General features: G+C 34.8%; 1 protein-coding gene across 12 annotated transcripts in view; it reads left to right on the forward strand.

Moving 5' to 3' along the window:
* Positions 1-11,080, forward strand: part of Fer (FER tyrosine kinase) — a 459,302-nt gene that overhangs the window by 35,508 nt on the left and 412,714 nt on the right. The window lies entirely within an intron of this gene.

An 11,080-nucleotide genomic window follows, 5' to 3' on the forward strand; every position in this document is an offset into this window, starting at 1 on the left:
GCGAGGCCCACCCCTCCACCAACTTCGGACCTGGAGGCTGAGGGGGCGGGTGCCGGCGCAAACGGGCTGAGGCGGGCGAATGGCCCCGCCCCATCGCGGGATCAGGGCGCTGCGGGGTGTGGGCTACGTTGGGGGGGACTGCAGCCACAGCCCGCGGTTCCCGCACCCTTCTGCGCGCGCTCTTCTCCCCGGCGCCGCCATCCCGCTGGGTGTTACCCCAGCCCGTTTCCACCACTCGGGCCCTGCAGTCTCCAAGACCCACTGGAGCCCAACAATCTCTTCGCGTGTGTCAGTTTCTCCTCCCGCTTTTATCCTCCACCTCTCATTTCTCCTCGCATACGGTTCGGGCGTGTCTTCCAGGAACCCAATCAAGAGAGACATTTGTGCGAAGCTAGTACTGTCAGGGGTGCTCTGTGGGCCATTTACGGATGGGAGGTATTTGGAGGCATCTTCCAGTCAGTTTTCTGCCTTAGAGTTTCCCTTAGGAGCAACTTTTTGATACACTTATTAGGTTGATGTTCATAGGGCCAGGGCACTTCTTGTACAAATTAAAAAGTCTATATGAGGCGGTCGCTTTGCACTTTGTACTACATTTGTGATTTTGCTAACCACTGCTGTGCAATCCTAAATATAATTCATTAAGGTTGGGGTAGCCTTTCGTTTTAGTTCACCTTATAGTTTAAAGAAAATGAAGATTCGATCTTTTAAATTCAGAAGCAACTGAGTATATTCATAGTGGAATCACTACCACTTTGACACAAACCACTCTAAAGATGTACTACTGTTTTCCACATATTTTAAGGAAATTTCTCAAACGAAGTCATGGTATACAAAAGTATAACGGAAAAATCAATGAGGACAGACCAAAACTATTTTAGTGATTAAAGACTAGAAAATACTTGTCAACCCACATGTGGAACGAGAACAGGATTTTTTAAAAAAATGTTGCAAAATATATATTATTGTGCAGTGTTATAGTCCTTGTAAACCTATGTGGTCTTTATTAAGACATTTTTTAAGAGTCACAAGTTTGTTAGTGCATAGGAAGGTTGAATTTATCTTTTATAATACAGAAAAGTTTTTATGCTTAGCATTCTTGAACCAAAGGAACTATGCTTCTAGAAGTACTGGGTATATATTAAGAGAGTATGTAGGCACACTTGGAATCCATGTCTCTTGTTTTCTTCCATGAAAGACCTTTGGTGACGATCTCTTCTGTTTCTCTTCTGATGGTTGACAGTATTAAATATACACCACCTAAGATTATTTAGTATCTGGTTAATGCAGCTTTTGCACTATTTCAAAGTTAGATGTCATTAGTCTAGAAGGAATAATTCAGGCTTTTGGTAGACAAGTCACTTTCATTTCATCTCAAACTGTTAGGTAGCTGTAACTATGGTCTGTGAACATTTAACATCTACCAATTTTTTTTCCTTCTGTATTTTACTCAGAAAAATTTTAAAATATGCAGAAAAATTGATACAAAGCATTTGTATAAAGCAATAATGTATTTTATATAGCTGTTGTATACTAAATATTAAGGAACAGAGGAACTGAAATGATCAAGTTTGAAAAACCAGCAAAATACATATGTATTATATATATATATATATATATATATATATATATATATATATATATATGTGTGTGTGTGTGTGTGTGTGTGTGTGTGTTATATATATGTACATATACACAAAAATTCTGAAAGGTGCTTATTTTTGTTTGTAAATTGGAATAGCATTTGTAAACTATAATTTAATTGCATAAGACTATTCAAAGTAATTTTGTGAGTGAGCAAGAAGTTATTGTCTTTGTAACCAAGCTGCAGATAAGTAAATTGCATTTTGTTGACCCGAAGAAAGGAAATCTAATGAACTTGTCATAAAAATGAAAGTTTTGTTTTATAATTGGATTCCTGTGTTAATATAGTTTTGTGCTTGATTTGTAAATCAGCATTCTTTGGAGGGAAGACCAAAAGATTATCAATTATGTGGTGTTAGCTTAATAAATTAGATAAATCTTACATATATTGTTTTGGAATAAGAATGTATTTTTATAATGAAAAAGTTTACAAATACGAACTTTTAAACTGAAATTTTTCTAGTAATTACTTTATGGAGACAGAGGTAACTAGATTTGTCAGATTTTAATAGGACTCAAAACTTTTGGGTGTTGTATCACAGTGTTGGTAAAGGAATATTTCTTTTTTTTTTAATGAAGTATTTTTTATTTTTTTATATTTATTTTTTAGTTTTAGGTGGACAATATCTTTATTTTACATTTACATGGTGCTAAGGATGGAACCCAGTGCCACGTGCATGCTAGGTGAGCACTCTACCACTGAGCTACAACCCCAGCCCAGGAATATTTCTAATATAGCACTTCAGTTTATAATAATGGAATAAAAATAGAATTGGGTATAAATTCATATTTGCATATCGGATTTGTAATTTTCCCATACTTAGGAAATTCCTTTAAATGTTTGAATTCTCCTTTTCAGTTTTAGTAAATCTACTTTTGTACCTACCCCATTTAAATACTAATTTCTTAAATATTGAAATTAAGAGATATGTCTCAGAATTTATAGATCTATGATTGCCTTGTTATTTTTCCATTTTTCATTCCTTTGGTCTACTTATGTGTGGTTAATCTACCATGCCATTGACAGATTTAAGTGAACAAGCGGGTAATAGTTTTGGAAATTCAATGGTAGGTTCAGTTAATTCAGAAAAAATTAGATATTTAACTTTTTTTTTTTTTTTTAAATCAAACTCCAGTTTTTCCTTGCTTCCTCTCTCTTTCCCTTTCTTACTCCTTTACTATTTTTCATTCAATTATACAAGTTAAATAAATTCTATTGATAAAAATACAGAAGAGTCATCAATAATTCTACCCTAGATAGTATTTTGGAAAATAACTTAAACTCCATTTCTTCTGTAACATTCTGCTAACCAATTTTGTGGACTTCATTTTAGTGTATGTATATTTACATCTAGATTTATAAGAGTTTCTTTTTTTTTTTTTTTTTTTTTTTTAAAGAGAGAGAGGAGAGGGAGGGGGAGAGAGAGAGAATTTTTTAATGTTTATTGTTTAGTTTTCGGCAGACACAACATCTTTGTTTGTATGTGGTGCTGAGGATCGAACCCGGGCCGCACGCATGCCAGGCGAGCGCGCTACCGCTTGAGCCACATCCCCAGCCCCTATAAGAGTTTCTGACCTTGAGGCTCAGTTATCCTAAATTGGAAGAAGACTCCCAGATCTGAGGGAAAGCAGAAAAGAATAGAGTACTAGTAGAGTCCTCAGAACCAACCGCCTCCATTATCTCATTTCATACATATAAATATAATCCTAGTTTACCATATGAAACTGCTATATGGTTGAGAAAATATGAGGCCTTAAATAGGTAATATGATAAAGTTTACTTACTACTTTTCTATAAAAATATTCAGATTTCTTCATTTGTGAGGTATTATATATTCTGCTCTTAAAAATTTAATGTTGTGCATGACTTGGAATTAGTTCTTAAATATTCATATATGATTATCAAACTATAACTAATTTTCAGTCTACATCATTACCATTCATAACAAGCTCAATATTTATTGCTCTTTTATTAAGTATTAATTAAAAACTGTAAATTTTAAGGTAGGTGTTCTTTGCTAGGTAGGGAAATGTGAAAAGAAGAGCAGTTTATTTTGGAGTTACATAACCTGGGTTTCAGTCCCAGTTTCTTTTTAAGTTGTAGTTCCTTCATCTATTAAATGGGGATGATAAAATTGCTGCATAAGGTAGTTATGTACAAGAAATGAGAAAATGTAGATAAATATCTGGATTTGGGAAGTGCTTAACTTCTGTATTTGGTTCTTAAATGGTAGCAATTTTATTTGTTCCGGTTTTCTACCATTCTAAAAATCCTTTAAGTGTTAGACATAAGAAACTAAAATAATATACATTAAATTTACTTAAATTGTATGACCTTTGCACTTGTATAGAAATAATAATCAACATTTCAGATTATCTATTCTTATTATAGTTATGAAATTACTATATCTCATTAGGAATTATCAGAAATTTACTTTAAAGGGGATTTAATCCAAAAAATTGTTCAGTTTGTCTGGATTCCTGATTTATTTTTCTTTCACCTTAGATTGTCATCTGTTGTTGGATAGTTGCCCTAAATTCCTTTCATTTAAACCACAAGCATTTGCTGAAAACTGGTACAGAAAAACCAAAGGTTACTTTCTTAAAATTCTAACTAGTGCTCCCTCCACATTTAAATGCATTTATTTAATCTGTTTGAAATTTAAACTTTATTTTCAAATTTAATAATACTCATTATTTTTTAGGGAGCAGTACCTTATAGATATCCCCATTTCAGAATGTGTGCTCTGTAAACATGGGGTTCTAATCCTTTTCTTTCTTTTTTACTAGGGATTGAACCCAAGTTCTAATTCTTAAAAGAACACGGTTTAAATGCACAGACATAGTTCTTGGGTGAACTGAAGCAAGCACTGAACTGAGGTAGTAGTTGAATCTCACAGCCCTTGTTTTCTCATCCAGGAGTAAAAACAGATTTTGTTATCTAAGTTAGAGTTTCTTGAATTTGTTCCCATCAAAGTAGAAGATATTTACACGTGTGACACATTTTTAAAATATTTTTATTAGTTGTTGATGCAATTTTTTAAATTGTATTTTTTTGTTTGTATGTGCTGCTGAGAATCGAACCCAGTGCCTCACATATCCTAGGCAAGTGCTCTACCACTGAGCCACAATCCCAGCACCTACATGTGTGACACATTTTAATGTGCAGTTTTCTATCCAGTTGCATTTCTTCTTCAACCATTGAAGGAAGCATATCAGACTGCAAGTGTTAAGAGTACCATTACTAAACTTTAATCTATTCTGATTTATTGAAGGAAGCAAATCATTAAAAATGTGTGTAACTGTTATTACTAACATATGTTTGAGACATACCTTACAGTTCTATTGTGGAGACCCAAAGTATTTCCACATTTTCTTTCTTTTCCTTTTTATTGGAGCATTGCAGTTATGCATAACAGTGGGATTCATTGTTGCATAGCAGAGGGATTTATTGTTACATAGTCTCATATACAATGTAAGTTTATACAATATATACAATGCAACACTATACAATATATATGATATAACAGTATACAAAGTAATGGCATAATTTGGTCAATTTTATTCTCTAGTATCCCCCCTTCCCTTTCCTCCTCCTTCCCCCTATTCCCACATTTTCTTGAAATGAATGTCTTTCAAGTTTTCCTAATCATTCTTCTAATGCTATAGAAGAAAAGATTAGTACATTGATTTTTATGAAATTGATAATGAAGATCCTTTGTTTAAAAGTTAAACTAATTTAATGAATGTTTAAAAGTATTTGAATAACATCATCACAATCTTTATTGTAGAAATAATTGTAGAAACATTGAAATGAATTATTTCACTTGCAGAAAGACTCTTTCCAGAGTGGGACTAACAGTTTTGGAGGATAGAGAATCTCTTATTACACATTTAAAAAAAATATTCTAAGGGACCTAGTATATAAAAATGCCCTTTATACTGGCTCATCCAGAAAACTATCTTTAAAATTACATTGCTGTGAATGATATTGTTTTTAAATTAGTCATTCTATGTAGGAGTACAGTTAGAAGTGAAAACTTACAAAAACTATGTTCAATAGATCCTTGGTATTTCTAAGTGTTATTTCTTGAAATCTTTGTGAATCTTGGATATAACTATGTCCATAAAATGAAGTCAAATTTAACTGAAAAATATAAATGATCCCTTCAGACTCTGAATGATTCTATAAATAAGACTTAAATCATTAAAGTTGTTAAAAATATGCTTCTAAAACGAAGGCAAGAGGACTTTGTATTTATTACTTCTTTAGTATACAGGCAAGGTTCTTATTGATGCTTGTGTCCTGGGGTTTGCAGAACAAAGGAACATTTCTGGATTATTTACAAAGCCTTCTGCATTGTCACAAAGTTGAAGATTAATAGTCCTTGGTCATTGTTTTGCTTGCTACTTGCTGCTGTTTCTTGGGTATGTTTTCTTTTTGGTGTCTGCAGTCTGTGTTCTTTCTGCTCTTTGGATGTCTTCAGCTTGGGAGGATTTCCCAAGCTTCTGTCAGTTGGTGGATCTTTTTGGTTAATTTTACATTATAATACAAAGAACAATGCATTTGACTCTTCTAGTTATATTCAGTTTTGTTAACTGCCTGGGTGGGTCAGTAGCCCACCAGTTATACTACCCCAGCAGTTACACTACCTCTTGCCCATGAAAATATTTATACAATGTCCTGCCTTTCTCTGCTTTCTATGTATAGCCTTAGAAAGGGTTTTCCTTGTTTTAAGTTTTATTAAGATTTTGCAAATTTTGCTTTGCTAGAAGCAAAGGAAAGAGTTTTAAGCTTTCCTGTTTTTGTTTCTTTTACTGTAGATTCTATGTGTATGGTGGACTTTCTAATGTGGCAGATTGATTAACTGTCACATTTCACATCATTCTGCATTAATCCAAGTTTATGTATTTTGGCTAAATACTCTCACTTTGTCATGCCTCTTTATTTTCTATGCATTGAATAAACTGACTGTAGGATAATAATTAAAATAGTTGTATCTGATAACTATTAATGATAATAACTTGACATGCCACTATCTGATTTATAACAGTTATATAAGTTGAAGAATAAGAATCTTTACGTAGATTTATATATAATAAAACTTCTTTACAAAGTGTGAGGCGGATTTTATTATCTTCTTCCTATACACACTCATAACCACATTTGTATATTTGTTTTGTTTTGGTTTGTGCATAGTACTTTTTTCTCCCCTCCTCAACATTTAAATTTCAAAGTGAAGTTACATAGATTCAGATACATTATCTAACATTTCTCTAGTGCCCACTGAAAGTGCTGGGCCCTTTTTGTACATTTATTTTTATTTTTATGATAATCCTATGAATTCGATGGCTTTATTTTCTTTTTGTTATGTGAAGCCAATTTAGTTAATAGCATTTATCCAAGGATTTACAAAGTGATACTTGGATTTGAACTTAGATCTTTTATATGGGAAACTTGATGTAAATGTAAATGGCAAAGTATAGCTATAGTAAACTCTTAGCAAGTCCTGATTTTTTTTTTAAGTTTTATTTATTTATTTTTATGTGGTGCTGAGGATTGAACCCAGTGCCTCACATGTGCTAGGCAAGCCCTCAACCACTGAGCCATGACCCAAGCCAGAAGTCCTGAATTTAACTGCAGTTTTAACTCTTTGGGAGTACCTCAAAAGTTCCATGTTGAAATATTTGCAGTTTTGCTGAGATGACTTCCTCTTATTAGAAGTGAGACCCTAACCAGGAGTGGTGACACACGCCTGTAATCTCAGAGACTCAGTAGGCTGAGACAGGGAGATCATAAGTTCAAGGCTGGCCTGACAAACTTGATGAGACCCTCAGCAACTAGCAAGAATCCTGTCTCAAAATAAAAAAATAAAAAGGGCTGCAGGTATTACTCAGTGGTTAAATGCCCCAGGTTAAATCCCCAGTACCAAAGGGGGAAGAACTTAACTTATGGCTATAGATAATTATAAAACATATTTTTATTTTTTATTTTGAGGCAGGATCTTGCAGACTGTTTTTCTGAGAAGGAGTGTGGTGTAGTCTTGCGGGAGAGGCCCCAAGACTCTAACTATATGTCTCATTTTGGCTTTGTTCTCTGTTTGAGATTGTCCTATAATTTTTGTGAAGTGATTTAAGTGTTGTTTCTTTGCAAAAGTATTTTCCTGATAAAGGAAGCCAGCTGCTAGAAGGGAAGAGAAAGTAAAGAGGCCTGAGAAAAGTGGTGGATCTTAAAGAGAAAATAGACATTTTTTTGAATAAGTTTCAAAACGGAATGTTAAATTCAGTGTATTTGGATGTGAATCAATCCACCACACCTTTTAGGGAAACAACCGTTAATTTGCAAAACATTTTCACTGAGTGTTCCAGCTCTGTCAGAAATTCTCATGGTCTGTATTTGGATAGATTTCTTGAAAATGCCAGAGAACTTATATTCATAATGCTTGTCTTTTTTTTCCCTTTCCTACCTGCCTCAATAATAATATTTGAAAGGGGTTTATTACTAGCTTCTACTTTCTAGATTTTTTTTCAGACATCTTTAAATGTTAACATGTGCAACAGTATCCTAACTTCTGGATTAACGTATGTGTCCTTTTCTGATGATTTCACAGCTAGACCTTGGTAATGGCCTCTTTCTAAGGTTTTGACTTCCTACGTATATTTTGGAGTCTGCTTTACCCCATAATGAAATGGGCATTGTAAGATCCAAGTGACTTAGCTTAGGGATACTTGCTATTATATACAGTAATATCATGTTTTTATTTTATTTTATTGTGATATTGGAGATTTAATCCAGGGGTGCTTTATCCCTGAGCTGTGTCTGTAGTTCTTTTTATTTTTTATTTTGAGGCAGGATCTTGCCAAGTTGCATAGGGTCTTGCTGAATTTCTGAGGCTGGCCTCGAGCTTGTGATAATTCTGCCTCAGCCTCCTGAGTCTTGCTTGGATTAAAGGTATGTATCACCATGCCTAGCTAATATCATGGGTTTTGAGAGAGGTTGAATGAAGATACTGAAGAAATGCACATGTCCTACATACAAAAATAAAGCAAAATTTTATGCCAGATGAGGCAAACTGTTACAGGAATGAGAGAGAAAGCAGAAAGACATGATTATTCCAGTTTTGGTCATTCTACAAATATTAATAGAATACTCACTCCTTGTAAGAACTTAACTTATGCCTACAGGTAATTATAAAACATAGAGATATTTCAGAGTGTTTTCCTGAGAGGGAGTGTGGTGTAGTACAAAGAACATGGATGTTACGGCCATACTTGCTTGGGTTGAATTTCTGGTACTAGTAATAGTTACGTGAATTTAAACAAATAATTTAATTCTTGTAGCTTCTCCCCTGTCCCCAACCCCATCTGTAAACAGGTGGCAATAATACTAGATTTTTCAATACCCTAAAGTTGCATGAGACCAAAACCTGAATATGTAGGGCACTAATATACCCATGGCTTTTTCTTGTGTTAGATATACTCTCATGAAAGTTTACTCTACATGGAGCTCTTTGGTGGCTCCAGCTTAAATTCTTCCTGTTAAGCAAGCCAACCATAAAAAGAACTTATCTTACTCTTAGTTCTGTCGAACTGTCCTGGGATTGATTGTATTTGATTGAATGAATTTTGTTATTTCTCCATCCTTCATCCTGTGATGACAGGCCAGATCTGGCTCAGGTTCCAACTAGTGGAACTGGGAAGAGGAAATGTGAACCACGCAGGCCAAGAGTCAGGATGGAGTGGCTCACTGAAAGAAATGAGGTGCTATGATTACAGGAAGGGGAAGTGGGTGCTAGGCAAGCACATCCAAAAGATATTCACTATAATCCTCCCAGGATACATACTTGTCCACTCTTACTTATATGCCCTCGAAAAAGATGTCCTTGCCTAACAGAATGTGAATGTTTTGCTTAGTACTTTTGATGCATTTGCCACCTGTCCCCTAATAAAGAAAGACAGCTCGATGACTTGTTTATTACATTTGGCTTTAAACCTAGGATTTCCCAGTAATTTGTCTCAGTTCTCTTTGAACAGACTACCTCAAAATCTAGCAATTTGTAGTTAAGTGGTAAATGTAACTAACTGTAATAAAGTCAGTATTCAATGATAGGATGAAAATAGAACAAGAACAATTAGACTCTTAACTGGAAAAAAAGAAAAAAAGGGAAATAACCCACAGAGATTTCCAGTCCATGGTATATACATACATCATTGGACAGGTGTGATAAGACTTTTTACCCTGACAGTGGAATAGATATTTATTTTGCCTATATGACTGTCGTGTTCTACCACCTGCAAGGATAATCTTTGTTTATTTTCCTCTTGGTTATAACCAAGATGGATATTGAGATGGATTCCCCTACTGGGGACTACACTGTATTAGCAGCTGGTTTTCTATTGGAAGGTGTTGAGGTTCAGGGAATTGTTTTAGGGAGTAAGTAGTAAGCAACAAGACTTTGTTGGGAGTCTTGGGTATTTGTCTTCCTTCCTTCCTTCCTTCCTTCCTTCCTTCTTTCTTTCTTTCTTTCTTTCTCTATTATGGATTGAACTCAGGATCACTTTGCCACTGAATGATAAAGCCCAGTCCTGTTTTACATTTTTGAAAATTTTGAGACAGGGTCTCACTAAGTTTCCTAGGGTCTCACTAAATTGCTTTGGCTGGTCATGAACTTGTGATCCTCCTGCCTCAGCCTTTGGAATTGCTGGGATTACAGGCATGTGCCACTATGCCTGGCTAATTCAACTCATTTATAAACTTAGTAAGTTTTTGATTTAATTTGCATTTGATCAAATTCTCTCATGTAGCCAAAGTTCAAATCCTAGTCCTTGAATCAATACATTGCTTGTTATGTTTCTAAATAACTTTGCCCATCACCCTAATCCAATGATTCTACAACAGGAAACATTTTTATCTCAGAGGATATTTGACAATTTCTCGAGACACAGAGGATGGAGGAGAGGGCAGTTATTATAGGCATGTATTAGATACAGGCCAAGTATACATTTAAACGTCCTACAATGGTTAGGACAGCCTTCCACAATGAAGAATGACATGTTTCAAAATGTCAGTAGTGTCAATTATGTAAATCCTAGGTTTTTCAATCTTCATCTTGGCTTCTGCCTGTAGATCAGAGTAATTGTTGCTGCTAATGAACATTTTATTTGTCACTGTTCTCAGTCTATTTCATACCTGGATTGTTCTTTATGATGGGAAAATATGTTTGTTCTTTGCTAGGATCCTCGGCTCAGAGCCTGGGGTATTAGGCTTCTTCCACCTCCAACATTTAATTGGCATGTTGTTTTTGAATGGCAAAGGCACTAATTTTTAGTTTTGGGATATTCAATTTTCATTCTATAAATTACAAGACTGTCAGCCATCTTGGATGTGTATGGCTTTACTCTAATAATTGTCCGTCCGTCCGTCCGTCCCTCCCTCCCT

The sequence above is a fragment of the Marmota marmota genome, unplaced genomic scaffold (assembly GCF_001458135.2).
Source record: "Marmota marmota marmota unplaced genomic scaffold, marMar, whole genome shotgun sequence".
Lineage (NCBI taxonomy): Eukaryota > Metazoa > Chordata > Mammalia > Rodentia > Sciuridae > Marmota > Marmota marmota.